This window comes from Myotis yumanensis, unplaced genomic scaffold (assembly GCF_028538775.1).
Source record: "Myotis yumanensis isolate MYYU_CA2020_CCGP unplaced genomic scaffold, mMyoYum1.0.hap1 SCAF_8, whole genome shotgun sequence".
Lineage (NCBI taxonomy): Eukaryota > Metazoa > Chordata > Mammalia > Chiroptera > Vespertilionidae > Myotis > Myotis yumanensis.
The window spans coordinates 80,290,989-80,307,975 of NW_027223759.1; the positions used below are offsets into that span (position 1 = coordinate 80,290,989).

General features: G+C 43.7%; 1 protein-coding gene across 1 annotated transcript in view; it reads left to right on the forward strand.

Annotated features, from left to right (window-relative positions):
- Positions 1-16,987, forward strand: part of DPP10 (dipeptidyl peptidase like 10) — a 1,368,028-nt gene that overhangs the window by 198,513 nt on the left and 1,152,528 nt on the right. The window lies entirely within an intron of this gene.

Genomic DNA, 16,987 nt, shown 5'->3' on the forward strand with positions numbered 1-16,987 from the left:
AGGAGGCTGACGCTCAATGCAGGAGCTGCCCCCTGGTGGTCAGTGCACTCCCACAGCGGGAGTACCACTCAGCTGACTGACCTAGCCCAGTAGCCCACCAGCCTGGCAGCAGGCAATCACTACCTCAGTAGTCCTGCAGGTCCAATCTCCAGAGAACAGGCCAGTCACCAACTGACCTGCCCTGCTGGCATGATCCCTACAGTGCCACTGGCCTGGAAGTCAGCCTTGGGCACCATGGCCCCTTTCCCTCCCTAGATGCTCCAAAAGGAAGAAACGATATAAAAGTGGCCACCAGGTGGCTCCCAACATCTGGCACAAATGTCAACAGGACGGATCCAGATACCAGGCCAGCAAGGGCTTCCCACCACCCACCCAGAGGACCAATCGCATCCCGGCCCTCCCCCCACCCACCTTAGGATGGGTGCCAGACACAGGGCTCACGGCTGGCGAATGCCTCTGTGGTGATGCGAGCCTCTTCTGATCAGGACTGACTGGGTGTGAGCCCATGGCAGGTGCAGCAGGGCCAGGAGTGGCAGGCAGGAGCGGCAGGTGGCGTTGGACTGCCGGTTTCAGTCCAATCCCTACAGGCCATGCCAAGGGACCCCACCCATGCACGAATTCACGTACTGGGCCTCTAGTTAGGTTATGACAGTCCATTACCTGGGCCCTCCTGCCTCTACCCTCCCTCTCCTTTCACCTTCAGGGAATCTCTTGCTCCACTGCATCATGGACACCTATGGCAGCCCCATCCCAGAATGTATTCCTACCAGCCATCATCTGGAGAATAAGGGAAAGAGCTATCTTTAGGAGTTCCTTGGCTCCAGGAAAAAGCTATCTCTTTCCTCCCCTGAACTTCCCTTCTTGGTGTGCCACTGAGAAGGGGGAAGCTCATGACTCAGTATTAAGTCAAATTGGTCTTGGAATGAAGGGAAGGGAGGGGCCCTGTAATACTTCAGAAGAGTCACAAATTATAGGCATCTCAACTGGCAGGTTCTTCTTGGCATTTCCATACCTCTGATAGGGTTTCTCTCATTCTCTGCATTTAATTTTCTGTCTTGAAGAGGAGAAAGCTAGAAGAGGTTAACCCAGTGGTTCTCAACCTTCTGGCCCTTTAAATACAGTTCCTCATGTTGTGACCAAACCATAAAATTATTTTCATTGCTACTTCATAACTGTAATGTTGCTATGAATCATAATGTAAATATCTCATATGCAGGACGTTCTTAGGCGACCCCTGTGAAAGGGTAGTTCGACTGCCAAAGGGGTCGTGACCCACAGGTTGAGAACCGCTGGGTTAAACATATAACCTCTACATGTAAGCACCTACTCTATTTCACATAAATCGGCTCATTTAATGCTCACAACAACCCTAGAAAGTAGTTGATACTATTTCTATTTAATAATAAAAAATGGTGGCTCAGAGAATGTCAGTAATAATACCAGATCTTACTTCTAGAATAAGCCTAAATACAAATGTTGCTTTCATTCTTCTGTTCATATCCTATTGCTCTCCAGCTAGTATATTCTCCTCATTTCTCAGTCACTTTACAACTCAGACCTTTTTTTCTTTTATCCTGATAGGTACTTTGTTCTTGGCACTGCTTTCCATATTCATGATCAACAGTGCTCTTCCCAGCTGTGTGAGGCAATGACAAACTTTTTCTTATGGGATTTCTCAGTAGAGAAGTCATAAATGGCACTGCGTAAGGAGGCCAGCTCCAAAGGAGCCACACTAATGTTAATAGCAGATTAAATGATCTGGTAGATGCTGCCACAGTGGGCACTACGTAAAAGTATTTTCCAAAATAATATTCTAAATTTTAAAATGATCCTAAGTTCTTTCTTGTTAACTTGAATTCAATGTCACTTAGCTGTTTTATAAGGATCTCTGGCCATCGCTAAAGTCTATTTTAAACTGATTAGTCTTCTCTAATGAGGAACTTTATAAACTCCCAATAAAAGCCCACAATTCAGAAGTTAGAATAATTCAGTGAACTTAACCATGTAAATGCTCAATGAAGCAAGTGATTAAAAAAAAATAGATAAAAGAAATCAAGGTATAAATGAATAAATTTATGTTTTGTTTTTTTTGGTACTGCTTATAGGTCATAATTAGATTGGCATGGCTTGAAAGCAAAAAGCTGACCTTATCACTCACCAGGTGTGGCAAATGACATGGACACGTTTTTGTAGCTTTATAGTAATAAGCAGGTTCTGTTTTTTTCACTCAATAGAGTACTCTTTACTATTTATTTCTGGATGATCACTAACTATAGTCAATCTTTTGATTGGATAATTCTCTGCCGTTGCCTTGCTTGTAGCCAGAAGGGAAGCATTTTTGTAGTTGAGAATCCTGCTATGCTCTTCAATGAGAGCAAAGTTTGGACGCACGAGAAATAATCATATTTACAAAATGAGATAAAAATGTTCTCTGAGGTCTCCTTAGTGTACTGGACTTTTTAATCAAGAAGACCTCTTTTTTATCATTATGCAATTGTGAGAGGAAGCTAGTAGAGATGGTATCATTTCCATTTTGCAAGAAAGGAAACTCAGGATCAAAGACATTAACTGACTTTCTTAAGTTCCTCAACCAAAGACATTTTAAAATACATATATATTTTTAGAGAGAGAGGAAGGGAGAGGGTGAGAAAGGAAGAAACATCAATGTGAGAGTGAAACATTGATAGGCTGCCTCCTGCATGCCCCCTACTGGGGATAGAGCCAGCAACCCATGCATGAGTCCTGGCCAGGAATTGGACCTGCAACCTTTTGGTGCCAGGACCATGACCAACCAATTGTGCTACACTAGCCAGGGTTCAACTAAAGATTTTGAAAGAACTGAGATTTGAATCCATATGAGTTAACTGCAAAGCCCAAGTTCTTTTATCTAGATTCTAGACCAATGATTTTCAACCTTTTTTATCTCATGGCACACATAAACTAATTACTAAAATTGTGGGCAAAAAATAGGTATAATTTTGATTCATTCACATCAGTTGGCTATGGTTGTGTTGGCTGTTGTTATTTTTTTATTTGACAATCTGAAAAGAAAAGAGGTCAGTGCCCCTGACTAAATAGTCAGGTATTACATGTTTTTTTTTAAAATCCACACAAAGTTGAAAATCACTGATCTAGACTGAGTTGAATTAAACAAAGCAAAATTAAACGAAGAACTTAGTAGGGTTATATTGTCAAGCATATCCTTTTTAGAGCACTAAGCAACTATTAGGTGCCAGCATTGCTCTGGCAGGCACTGTGCAGACAGGAGGATCGGATGCTGCAGGCATCCTTGGGCTATAGGTATGTCAGCAGCTGTGGTAATCACAGTGAAATAAATCGCTGTCGTGAGAGCAGCAGGAACAAATTACCAGGGAAGCACAGTGAGAAAGTGAAAACCTCACCGTCAGAAATTCCACCTGGTCCGGGAAAAACCCTCTCACTTTCAGTGTGTTTCTTAACCAAACATTTGCTCAACGCAGATAGAAACTGTCACTGCTGTAGGTACCAGTGTTTGTATGTGTGAAGCTAGAAATAGAACCCCGATCTCATGAGTCCAAGCAGGTGCCTGCTTAGAGCACTCACGAACATAATCACAATGAGCCAGTCATGTTTCGCAGTCCCCCTTGTTCTTATCTCACTCCCAGCGCTGTCCGTCTGCCCACCCGTCCCTGGTAGGCTCCTATGGGATCGTATATCCTTCTGCATAAGGAATGAGTCTGTGAAGACAGAAACTCTAGTATGAACTGAAAATCCCTTTTAGTCTAATGACATTCACCTTTCAGAACATCACCTCCCGTGCTTCTAGATTCTAGTGCCTGTGAAACCTCTGTAGGAGAGACTCGCTCTTGCTCTACGGTGCCCCCATCCATGGTGGACCAGTGAAGCTGCTGTTGTACCAGTCCTCACTTCCTACTCACTTCCATGGCGGGTCTTCCAAACTCCTTGATGGTAGCTGGGGGCCAGGGGGCACTCCAGGAAGGAAACTGACACAGACCCCAAAAGACAAAAGCCCTATCCTCCTTCCTGTAAAGCAATGTCACCTGGTAAAACAAATAGGGCAATGCAGGCGCACACTCAGTTTATTCTCCCTGGCACTGACTCTGATAGCAGAAGACAGGGCAGGCCGCTACCATTCCTAAGGCTCCCTCAAGCAAGCAAGGTGCTGATAAGCCTTTTATTTATGACCAATGGATGAGCCCACGTGTGCTGATCCTTTATCTTCTGCTCAAGCCTTGCCGAGGTCTGTCACCAGCCCTCCTCTAACTGAAGTCCGCCAGACCTTAACCTACAGAATTCCTGCCCTGGCTACCATTTCCTTCATTTGTCTGTGACTTCTATCAGATAATATTATTAATTTGAGAAGTTGGGGTCACTATCGTCAGGACAACCACTATTAGTTTCTGTACTGCTGAACAATGACGTTTTCTTTGTTCTTGGTTAAATCCCATCTGGGCTCTGATTTATTTCTCCCTTTTGAATGATCCATACTCTGCCCTTCTTTTCATTATCTTGCTTATATTTTACTAACCGAAGGCAGTTCTTCTAAACTCGATCATTTCACATGTACTATATTTACTTATATCCAATGCATAATTTCCCCCAGTGTATATACTGCATAATCATGACTAAATATACTTTTTAATCATATATTATACATGACTTCCCACAAGTTGTATGTGTCTTTAAATATCTTATCTCCCCATAAGAGCTCCTTCTCTCCTATTTGTTACAGCTCATAACTTGGAATCTCGTTTTCTGAAATGGGGCTGGTGATGAACTCACATTGCTGATAAGTTAAGTCGGTGAATCACTGCTTGGCCACAGATTCTCTGGGTGCAGGGCTCCAAAGTCAGTATTTCCTGAAGGCATGAGGGAGATTTTAATGTGAAGCCAGGTTAACAGTTTAGCCTTCTGGAAAGGCCTGCTGATTTGACTCAAAGACCGCTGGGCTCACAAAATTGCCTATTCTCTTCAGTCAATATTTATTGACAACCATTACTCAATAAAGCAACTCAGATTAAGTGCCCTGCCTGAGGTGGGTGATAATGGCAGCTCTGATGGTAGAGGACAAGTTACTAACTTCTATCATTTCAGATCTTATTGATTTAGTGGATGAAAGAGTAGGGCCACTCTTTTGTTTCTATTTTACAAATTCTCTAAATATAGGCATGCAGGGGCACACAGCTCCCCTCCTACCTTCTGTTTTCTCTTGGTGAAACCCAGTCTTCACAAATGCAAATTAAGGCCTTAATAAATATACTGGACAAACTCTTGTAGTAAGAGACAGACCCACTTTTCCGAATTAAGATACTTAGCAAGTATTTTAGGTGATGAGTGACAGTAAGGAGAATTCTAGCATGTCACTTGACAAAGTCCACTCACCTGTTTTGTCTTTGATGTTTTGCACTCCATGTTATAACCTTAGGGTCTGAGTTCCATGTCCCTGCCAGTCTATGGCATGTGGAACGGAAGGCTCCGCCCTGTGTATGAGCCCAGCAGAGCCTGGCGACCCTTCCTGTTTCCACACTGGTCTTCCCACTAGACTAGAGTTCACCAGGACAGACTTCCTCACATGGAAGGTTCTTCTTCCCAGAACCCTAATTCTAACTGTTATGGCATCTGTGGAACAAATCAAAATATCTTCTGAGTTCCAAAGCCAGGCCTTCTTAGAAAAGTTAAAGAGGGGGATTCATGAAAGAAGGAAACACTGTGTTTGCGTCCATTCAGAGCCATGTGTGGGCAGTGGAGGGTCAAGTCAGTCCTTAATGGCTCAGGACACTCAGTCATCCAGATGTTTCCCATCCTTCCTTCCTTTTGCATGAGCCTGAGACAAACTGAATGGAGAAAACATTTAAATAAAATGCGACTAGAACAGAAGAGGGGGTCCTAGTCCTGAAGGCAGGTTGTGTGGATGAGTCGGGGGCATTTTTGTTCCTGCACACTCTCACCTACCTCAGTTAGCCAGCTCCCTGCTCCTGCAATTCAGGAGAGCCACCCAAGGCCAAATCAATGTAATGTTCTGCCCTCAGCATGGTGCTATCTCCATGTTATGTGCCCTGAGTTTCCTTCCAAAGAGATGACTGAACAAGAAGGAGACAGCACTAAACATGATTTTTTGTTAAAGCCTATGTACATCATTTCCCAGCATGCTTTGGATGGGCACCTTTTCAGGTTTCTGTGTCTGAATCTCTGAATGAATCTAATTGGGTCCACAAGGGAGGTAGTTTTTCTTTATTATATGAAATTAAACTCTGATTCAGTGTGTGTGTGTGTGTGTGTGTGTGTGTGTGTGTGTGTGTGTGTGTGTTGGGGGCGTTATTGTTGGTTTTTCACTGGAAAAAAAAATTTTTGAAAAAAATATTAGAATTTCAGTGGTAAAGGGACCATAGAGACTTTTATTCCAGTGTTTATTAAATTCACTTTTACCTAAAAGTGAATCTATAGGTGTACAACAACGTATGATAGATATTATCTGAGCTAGTTTAAAGGAAAGGTGAGGACTGCTTTTTGTTGGTTTTTTATTTTTTTTTATTTGGTCTTTCTGTCTTTCTCTTCAACCCATTTCCCCGCCCTCCATCAAATGGTCCTTAATAATTCTTCTTGGAATTGTGTCATTTCCCAGAAAGGTATTTGAGGTGCGATGACCTAGTAAATACCCCCTCATTTTATTGAGGAAACTGAAATCCAAAGCAGAGGAGGGCCTTACGGAAGGTCCCGCAGCCAGATAGCTGCAGTTCACACTCTGGACTCCAAGCCCAGTTCACTTTCTGCTACACTGTGTTGCTTGGCGTGACATCATCTTTCAATTAGCTGTGGTCATTGCCTCACGACATATGCAACAGCAGCCTGAGGAACGCAAGCTGAGCACATTTTCAAATCAGCAAGTGCTGCTGTGACCAAGAGAAAGTTCAAGGGCAGCTGATGGGATGGCTGCAGGTGTCCAGCCTTCCACGTTCCCTTGCCATCACGTTCTCTGCCTCAGGGGGCCTGTTTCCCATTGGCTGGCTCTTGGGGTGAACAGAAATTGAAAGTGTTTAATTTAGATTTTCTTCAGGTTCCTTGACTGGCAATCAGCACATCTTCGTACCCTTACCTCTCCAGCTGTTCTCTGTGCAAAGCTGAGCGAAGCAAGGCTGCTGAAAATGCCAGAGCCATTTAGTGTCAGAGAATGTCCCCAATGGATTCAGCATTCTTAAAGTGACTCATTTAATTGGAGTTGTAAGGCATCGGATAATAATGATATCCTTTGGCTATATTCTTAGTGGGTTGTACACCTATAATGAAATCCATAATGAAAAGGATAATAGAAGTATATTTGGGAAGGGAATCCATTAAGCTCCCCACGCTGCAGAGGAAAATGTGGCATCCTGAGTAATGCCCTGACTTTGGTTTTACCCTCAGAGACCCCCGTCTGGTCCTAAGGTATGGACAGTAGATTAATAGGGGTAGAGGAAATTCCCCTTAAAGCCTGGATTCACAGTATTTCTCTCACTAGAAACCAAACCCATTCTTCATTTGTTGTGAAAAACTGGGATTATAATAAGGACTGCTAATTTTAATTACTGTGATTGACTTTTTGTCTCCTGGTTTTATTCCTGTTGTATTCTGGGGTCCTGTCTGCTATCCCCTTTGTTCTCATGCTGGGGGAATTGACCATGGTATTTCTTCACATCTGTGGACTTTCTAAGAATGAAAAAATCCTTGGAGGATGGAGGTATTTCCCTTCTCCAGAGCAAGAGGCAATATAATAATGATAATGCCTCCATCAGGGCACAGGTTGAACAGGTCTGCTTGCAGCTCTCTTCATAGAGTGGAGGTTTTCTAATCTCAGGGCTCCTCAACTGTGGCACCAACCTACTGTGTGTGTAGCACCACCCTGGGCCCACCTCTGCCCGCCCAACCTCCCCATGGCACTGGAAGAACACAGGCAACTGATGAGAGCATGAGGCCCATGCTGCCTCCTGCACTCTCTCTCAGTAATAGAGCCTTTTGTCTCTGATGCAGGAGCCTCATGTCTTTAAGCTTCTATGAAACTTGCAAGCTGACTTGTAAATCTTAAACTCTTCACAGTTCTTGAGACCTGGTTTCTTCTTTCTGGAGCCTCATCTAGATTATTAATTCCTGCTATGCCGTCTTCATCCCAGCATCCTTCCCATGTTTCAGAGGTTCCATCCAAGATTCTGCTGTACCTTTCCACTGATTACCCCTCCAAGTGTGGCTTTCTGTCTGCAGTCACTATTAAGTACGTAATTCCTGTAGGCATATTTCAACTCATATGCCAATTCTAATTATTTGATGGTGACAGCCTAGAGCTTATGATAGAAAGATTCAGAAGGTATGTCCATGCCCAGGGTAAAAGAAATGCAGGATCCTTAGGGCTAGGAAGGAGAAGTGGTCTAGATACTTCAAGTCCAAAATATCTGCATTAGGTTCTGGTGTCAGACATGCCAAGTGCTATGTGATATGGAAAATTGGTGAATAGAGCTGGACGTATACATAACATGAAGTGGACTATTTTTGAAGATAGTGAACCCATTGTCCATCCAAACAGATGACTACTCCGGCTACTTATAGAAGATAAATCTGCTTAGTTCTCTATAATCCTTTCTCAGACTCTGCTGTGGCCAGGCAATTAGGATCCTTCCCACAAGTTTTAAAGGTGGAAAAGCACAACTAGTACAGGCTTTAGTATTTTAAAGCCACTGTTAACAGGTTTATAGAATTCACTGTTTTGTTTTTATTTTACAAAGTTTTGAAATAGTGAAATCTCCTCTATTTTTAAATACCAGGAAAACTGGTAACTCTCCTGAAAACTGGTAAATGTACTTTAAAGGCCAGAAATGGCTATGAAGCAGTCAAAACCATTAGATATGATCTTTGTGGCACTGGGAACTGGCCCAGAATGTGATTCTAAATGGTAGTCCTCCAGGAAAAAGGCTATCGTGCCAAATGAGGAACACCACACACTCAGAATGAAATTTGTTTTTCAGTACTGCTTCATTGTGGCAACCTTCAGGGTTGTGTTGTATCATCACATTTTCCCACTTTCTATTTTGTGAGTTATTCAGAGCATCCCATTAGTTGTATCAAAAGAAGGGATCAGAAATATGGTTGAGGAATAAAAGAGGTTTTAATAGTTGGGAGAATTACATCAAGTATAATCAGGAAGGGAGTGTCTTAGAATTAGATGGAAATTTCAAGGTCTGTCCTCTGTAAAACCAATGTCACATCACCCATACAGAAGGGCCCTCAGACCCTGCACCTAAATGACTGCCATATGTGTTAACGGTAAACATGGAGTTCTTGGGGGGCTGCAAGGAAAAGAATTTCCTAAGCTCCGTGGGAGGATAGGGTTTTGAGGAAAGCTTTATTGATGATGATGTAAAATTAAGGGAATTCCCCTCAATGGCCCCATCTCTATCAGTCTCCTCATGGAAAAAGTACAATCTGGTCTTCAGCAGGGCCAGACTGTAGTTCCATATTAAAGTCCAGTCCAGTCCAGCATCTGGCTAGCTTAGCTTGTGTTCCCAGCTGCAGTCCATTGCATGTGAGAGAGAACAGACAAGAGCATGGGCTTGTGTGAGTCGTGAAGCAAGAGAGCAAAAAGAAGAGAGGGAACTCTTTGGAGATTTTAACTAAGATTTCATGCACTTCTGAGGAGGTCCATCCCCTAGTCAATCCATTGTTCTTCAGGCTGGACTGGCAGGCAAGCACCTCCCCTCTCACCCTGACTTCTCTGTGCATGTGCCCGCCCCTCTCTCCCCCCCCGCCCCCCGCCCCCACACACAATTTCCTTCCCCCGGTGATCTGCAGGTTGCCTGGGGAGCATGAATCTGTAGCTTCCTGGTGAAGCTGCCCAGATGACCATGTTTATATGTCTGGCCTCCCCTTTGCTCTTTTCCTATTATTAATATTAATAAACTGGCTAATGATAAGGACAATGTATGGATCTCAGATTCAGGATTCTGCTGAAGATACCATGACTATTCTTGTCTCAGGACCTTTGCACATGGTCTTTTCTTGCTGGAAACTTCTCTGTCCTCTGTCTTCCCTTAATCTAGCTAACTACAACTCATACAGTATATATTCTTCTGGTATTTTTTAAAAATAGTTGATGGTTTGGAGTGACATTCAAGATGCTTTGTAGTTTGACTATCACCCATTTACTTATTTTTGTTCTATCTCTCTATTTAAAAAGCTAATATGCAAAGTGTCCCTGAGGGAGTTCACCCAGGAGACTGGAAGTTCTATTGCTCACTATGATGTGCGCTGACCTCCAGGGGGCGGTGCAGAATGAAGGAAGGCCCTGGCCAGTAGCCAGAAGGCCCCGATTGGCCCTGATTGCTGGCCAGGCTTAGAAACCCCACCCAAATTTTGTGTACCAGGCCTCTAGTCTTTAAATAAACCACCCTAGTTTCCTAAATGCCCTCTTCCCTCTTATTATTTATGATATGTTACCTGTGTAAATTTTTTCTTTATACAGAAATCCTTCCACTAAGGATTAATAGTTGTTTGTGTGTTTTTTTCTTCTTGCTCACATTCACTTTGCTTGTACTTAATCACATTCTGAGCAGAATTACAAGGGTCTGAGCATATATGTCCTGTTTGGTTCTGTCTGTATGTTCAAAGTGTTTCCTTCAAGTACATTTTTGTTACTCTTGGGTAAGAACCAGACTTTATTTATCTGTGTGCCTTCCATAGAACTTTGAGTGAGTGGCAAGGGATGCTCAACAGTGTTGTTTCTCAAACTTTAGCCCTCATCATAATCACTTAGAGACCTTGTTCAAATACAGCTTGTTGGACCCACCCCCAGCGTTTCTGGTTCAGAAAGCCAAACATTTGCATTTCTAACAAGGTAGGGCAATGCTAATGCTGCTAACTCAGGAACCATACTTTAAACCACTATTCTGTGACAGTGTTTTTTTTTTTTTTTTTTTTTTTTTTTTTTTTTTTTTTTTTTTTTTTTTTTTTTTTTTTTAAAAAAGGCTATGCCTGGGCTCCACCCGTGATGAAATAAATTAAGATCTCAGAGTGTGGCACTTTTCTGACAAAAAGAAAAAAATCAACAACCACAACTCCACTGGGGTTGAATTTTGCTGTTTCACTGAAGAAGTGGAGTCCAGAACAAGAGCGCATGGTTGCCGGGAGGCCAGGGCAAAGCAAATGCCATAACCAAACAAGCAAGTGTGAGTTAGGAAGTCCACCTCACACTTTAATGTGCTTATAGTAAGGCATTGAGGTTAAATCTGGGATGGCATTTCAGGTGCTGCTGGGTTAACATGCTCCTAGTGGTTACCTCTGTAAACCGCACTGATAGCAATGAGTTCAGACATCCATGAAGAAATAGGGTGAGGACAAGCAAGGGGCGAGGAAGGCAGGGGATAGATCAGACCAGAAAAGTGAAGCAAGGCTAGAGTACCCACATCTGATAGAACATTAGAAATTCAAAAGTAGGAAGGAAGAGGGAGTGCTGGGAGACTGCCTTTGCACAGAAAATTAGTTGAAAGCTATAGGTATGAGGTTTTAAGTACATTTTTTTTGGAGAAAACATCTAATCATGACAAGATTGGCCCCAACTAAGTATGTAATTTCTGCCTCATTGAGGAGGCAGGCATGAGAGCAAAAAGGTAAATGTGTCTTCTGGAGGCGCATCCTAACAGGGCCCCAGAGAAATTGTATTAAAACCCATAAGCTTTCTGCACCTTCTTAGTTGCCTTAGTAGAGAAGGTAATTTCCATTGGAAAAAAAAAATACATACAAAAGGATTTCACTTTTCACTTTATTCCCAGTAGTTGGCATTAAATTAGTCCTATAGAATGTGTTTGGAGACCAGGAGACCAAGTTGATGAGCAGCGATTGTCTAAGCAGCAGGTGTATCAGACTCATTTAATCATTTAACCACAGGCCCTGCATGTATTTCAGCTTTCTTAGTCAGGTTGACTTTTACTTGCAAAAACTGCTATCGGAGGGTGCATTAGAGTGGGTGTCTAATTGATGGTGCTTGTCGAATTTTATGCTCTGCAAGTGCCAAGTACATTTCCCCCTGGTATGCTCTTCCCTGATCCATTTCTCCAAAGTGAGCATCTGAAAGAAATTTAGTTCTTTTGAGATTCTTGGCAGGACTCACTTTCTCACAGATTTTAGGGCTCGTGTTCAGAGTGGGATGGAAAACTACCATCTCCAGACTCAGCCAAAGTCCATTGTACGCAGACATTTCACCTAGAAGGACTATATGTGTGCAGGAGGTAAACTCTACTTCATGGATCTTTCTCTCTTAGAAGAATGTGTGTGCACACGTGTGTGCTCTCTACTTGTAGTAGTTTGAATGGTGAACTTCCTGAAGATATTTCCACATCCTGGAAACTGTGAACATGATCTTATTTGAAAAAAAGGGTCTTTGCAGATGGAACTTATATAAGGATCCTGAGATGAGATCATCTCCTACACTATCCACGTGGGTCCTAAATTCAATGCTGAGCATGTTGTAAGAGACAGAAGAGGAGAAGACACAGAGGAGAAGAGCAGGCGAAGATGTGGCAGAGCTTGGAGTGATGCAGCCACAGCTGAGAAGTGCCTGGAGCCACCTGCCGCTGGGAGAAGCAAGGAGCAGGTTTCCCGTAGCCTCTGGAGGTAGCTGTACCTGCGGACGTCGTGGCTTTTGGACTTCTGGTGTCCAGAATGATGATCAACTTTTTGTTTTTTTAAGCCTCACAGTCTGTGGTATTTCGTTGTGGCAGCTCTAGAAAATGAATACACTACCCAATAACCTGAGGTGGGGGCCGGATGTGGGGTAGGGGCTGCAGAAGGAAGAAGAGAAAAAGAGAACAAGTCCCAGACCTCCCTAAAGGTCATTTTGGTTAATTTTGTTTCCAGGCATTGACTGTGTCCTCCAAAGAGGACTTCTGCCAACAATAGGTGGTCAACCACCCTTCGCTATGGCAGAGTATTTCCTTACTTCCGCCCTAACCCTGACTCCAAATACTGCCTGGCTTGGCCTGCAGCTAAGGGAAGTGTCTGCGGGTGGGTCGGTGCGGGGTTAGGTGTTTGGGTATAGGACTGTAGAACAAGTCTTCAGGATAAAGCAGATCTGTGCGGATGAAAAAAAAAAATGCCTGAGATTCAAAAGAATATTTTCTGTGGGATTCTCTGTACACCAGCCCCTCTGGGTAGTGAATGCAGTTACTTTTTCTCTGACAAAATAGGCAACTCAAAAGGTACTGAGTTTCCTGGGGGAGTCCACAGCCCTCCAGGTCTATTTCCCACAGTCAGCTTGATGGTATCAACTTAGCATTAGCATGGCCCCTCTGATCCTTGGTGTGTAGTCTCCCTGTGGAATCATTAGTTTTTCTCTCTCAAATATTATTCAGGACTTCATTAAAAGTGAAATTTTTCAGATCCAGCTCACATTCTCCTGCCTTGAGGATCTCACTGCCATTCAGACAAAGACCCACCATTTCTCTTCTTACAAGGAAGCCGAGCTTGATAGGAGAATGCAGAGGTTTCTGCACCTACTTAGTTGCCGGGCAGATAAGCAGTCTAACCAGAATGTAGATGAGCTACCTGAATGTAAGTGACTCAGTCGATGATGTAACATTGGACTCCTATTGTTGTCTTGAACATGCAGTGCTAAGTGTTGAAAAGAAGGGGAATCTAGCGGCTATTGAGAATGATTTGCAATAACTTATAACTGGAGAGAGAAGCTGAGAGCAGAGTCCAGGTCTGTAAAGCAAAGGATATTGGGAGAACACTGAGCGCATGGGAGCCAAGAGCCCTTACCATGGGGCTCTGGGAGAACTCGCTGTCCTCAAGTGTGCGGCAAAGTTTAAAACACAGGATGTAAACCAGCAACCTCTGGGCCAGGCCTGACTTATTTGCAAGTGTATTTGAAAAAGCTAACCGATATTTGAAAAGAGTATATTTTAAATAAGAATATAAATTTTCTTAATATAAATAAGAATAAGAATATAAATTTTTCTCTTGAAAAGAGTTGGAAGATCTGTTTTTTAAAGAAATTGTAAGATTGTTCCTAAGTGTTCAGTTTACATCATTAACTGTGGTTTTGTGGTTACCGTTCCTATTTTAAGGTGAGGACCTCCATAGGTATGGGCGGCCCTCGCTGAGGTGCCTTCAGTCAGCGTTCAAGATTGGGAACCCAGAGGAGGCAAGGAGTTCCGTCCTCTCAGTGAAAGGGTGGGATAGTCGGAGCAACTACAGAGGAGGAATGTGCACTTTGGGTGCCGGCACCCATGAGCAAAGGCTGCCCTGACTGAGCCTCGCTCGCGTGGGGACTAGCACACTCCTGCCGGGCAGTGGGTGACAGGACGTGCTTTTCCGAATTAATGAGAGAAAACATTGATTCTTCCGCTGCCCATGAAAGTGGAAAGTGGAGTGGGGAGACATGTGGGGAGTGAGCGAGGTTCCCTGTCTGGGGGTTCCAAATAGCTGTTGCTTCCTTTCACCGCTGACTAGAGATATACAGGGTGCCCCCCCCCAAAATGTATACACACTTCGAATATCTACTATTTCCAATGGGTTTAAGCATGAAAATAAATAAACAACAATGGAGCTGTCATCTGTTGAAAGTGCAGGCACAAACCGGCAGTTGGACATTCCCCAAGGGGTCCCGGGTTGGAGAGGGTGCTGGCCAGACTGAGGGGCCTCCCTCCCGTCCCTTCCACCACCCCCCATGCACAAATTTCATGCACCAGGCTTCTAGTTAGGTATCTTGTGATTCAATTTGTTATTTGTGTGTCTTTGAAATTCTTCTGAAAATGAATAATTTTAACTTGAGAACAAGGAGTCATTTAGCCTAATATAAGAACATTTATCTAATCTAATAAAATACAAACATGCAAATTGACCGTACCTTCTCTATGCCTTAAGTCACGCCCACCAGCCAATCAGAGTGACTATATGCAAATTAACCCAGCCAAGATGGTGGCCAGCAGCCATGGAGCTGAAGTGAGCAGGAGGCTTGCTTGCTCCAGTGATGGAGGAAGCCAGCCTGTCGCCAGCTCTCAGCTCCACTCAAAAGCAACAAAGTTGCAATTATAGAAGGTAAATAAACCCCAGATACCTGCTTTCAGCCAGCCGTGGCCACGGAGCTGGAGCGAGCAGGAGCCGGGTCTCAGCTCCACTGAAGGCAACAAAGTTTCAATTATAGAAGGTAAAAAAAATCCCAAAATTAAAAAAAGAAAAAGAAAAAAAGAGAGGCTGGGAGCTTCCGTCGCCGACGGGCTTGGCCAGCCTGAAAACAGCCCTCAGCCCCTCACCCAGACTGGCCAGGCACCCCAGTGGGGACCCCCACCCTGAAAAGGGTGTGACCAGCTGCAAACAGCCATCAGCCCCTCACCCAGGCTGGCCTGGCACCCCAGCGGGGACCCCCACCTTGATCCGGGACACCCTTCAGGGCAAACCAGCCGGCCCCCACCCATGCACCAGGCCTCTATCCTATATAATAAAAGGGTAATATGCAAACTGACCCTAACAGCAGAATGACTGGGAATGACTGGTCACTATGACACACACTGACCATTAGGGGACAGATGCTCAATTCAGGAGCTGCCCTCTGGTGGTCAGTGCACTCTCACGGGGGGAGCTCTGCTCAGCCACAAGCCAGGCTGACAGCTGCCAGTACAGTGGTGGTGGTGGGAGCCTCTCCCACCTCCTCAGCAGCACTAAGGATGTCCAACTGCAGCTTATGCCTGCTTCCTGCTGGCAAGTGGATATCCCCAAGGGCTCCTGGACTGCCAGAGGTATGTCTGATTGCCAGCTTAGGCCCAATCCCCCCGTGGAGCGGGCGTAAGCCAGCAGGTGGTCATCCCCCGAGGGGTCTCAGACTGCAAGAGGGCACAGGCCGGGCTGAAGGACCCCTCTTCTGAGTGCACAAATTTTTGTGCACCGGGCCTCTAGTACTATATAATAAAAACCTAATATACAAAGTGACCGAACGGCAGAATGACCAGTGGAAAGACCAGTCCCTATGATGCACACTAACTAGCAGGGGGCAGATGCTCAATGCGGGAGCTGCCCCCGGCCTGCAGGCCCCAGGCCAGCCAAGGTGGGTGCCAGAGGGGGGCCCCCGATCACACTTCCAGTCGCCTTGCAGATTGGCCTTGATCGCTGGCTAGGCCTAGGGACCCTACCCATGCACGAATTTCATGCATCGGGGCTCTAGTATAAGCATATTTTTGCCTCAAAATCTTTGTGGTAAAGCTTAAGAAACAGGATTTCAGATATAAAGCCAAGTCGGTCTGCGATGTGAAGGGCCCGCAAGTTGGTGCTAGAGGGCTCTCCATGCTGCACACCTGGAAGATTTATGTGGAGGTTCCATTTCCGGGTATTTTTTCAAATGCCCAGACCTACACATTTTAAGATCCAAAAGATATAACAAAAAGTGTATCGTAAAAATTGTAATGGGACCAATTCTATTTTTAATTTCATATACTGTCTTTTTTTTTCTTGTCAGCATCAACAGACATTTAAAAATAAATTATATTATGTCAGTTTTAAACTCTATCTTGAATGACCAGAAATAAGGATTTTCCCCAAAATTATGTTTTAATGGCAACCTTTCAGTGCACCCTTTTCTAATATGTCATAATTTGGCTTGATAACTTAAAATATTGACAATATTAATCATTAGTTGTTATTTGAATTTTGTACATTTGTTTAAATAAATCTAGCTTGTCAGATCTATATACTAATTATTTTCAATGACTTTTGTCTTCTCTATAATTTAAAAATCAAAAAGTAAAAATAATTTCATTCTTTACACATAGTTTAAGAATAACTCCTTGTGAGAAGCCAAAGAATAATTATGATTCAACATATTTATTTTTGCCAAATAACATGTTTCCAAATTTGGTAAAATTTCCTTGTGCATGAGACCAACTCATTAAAAGCAATGCCGTGAACAGATGTAGTACGTGTGAAAAAATAGTTATGCTTATTGGTCTTTTACAAAATTCAAGCACAATTTTATTCA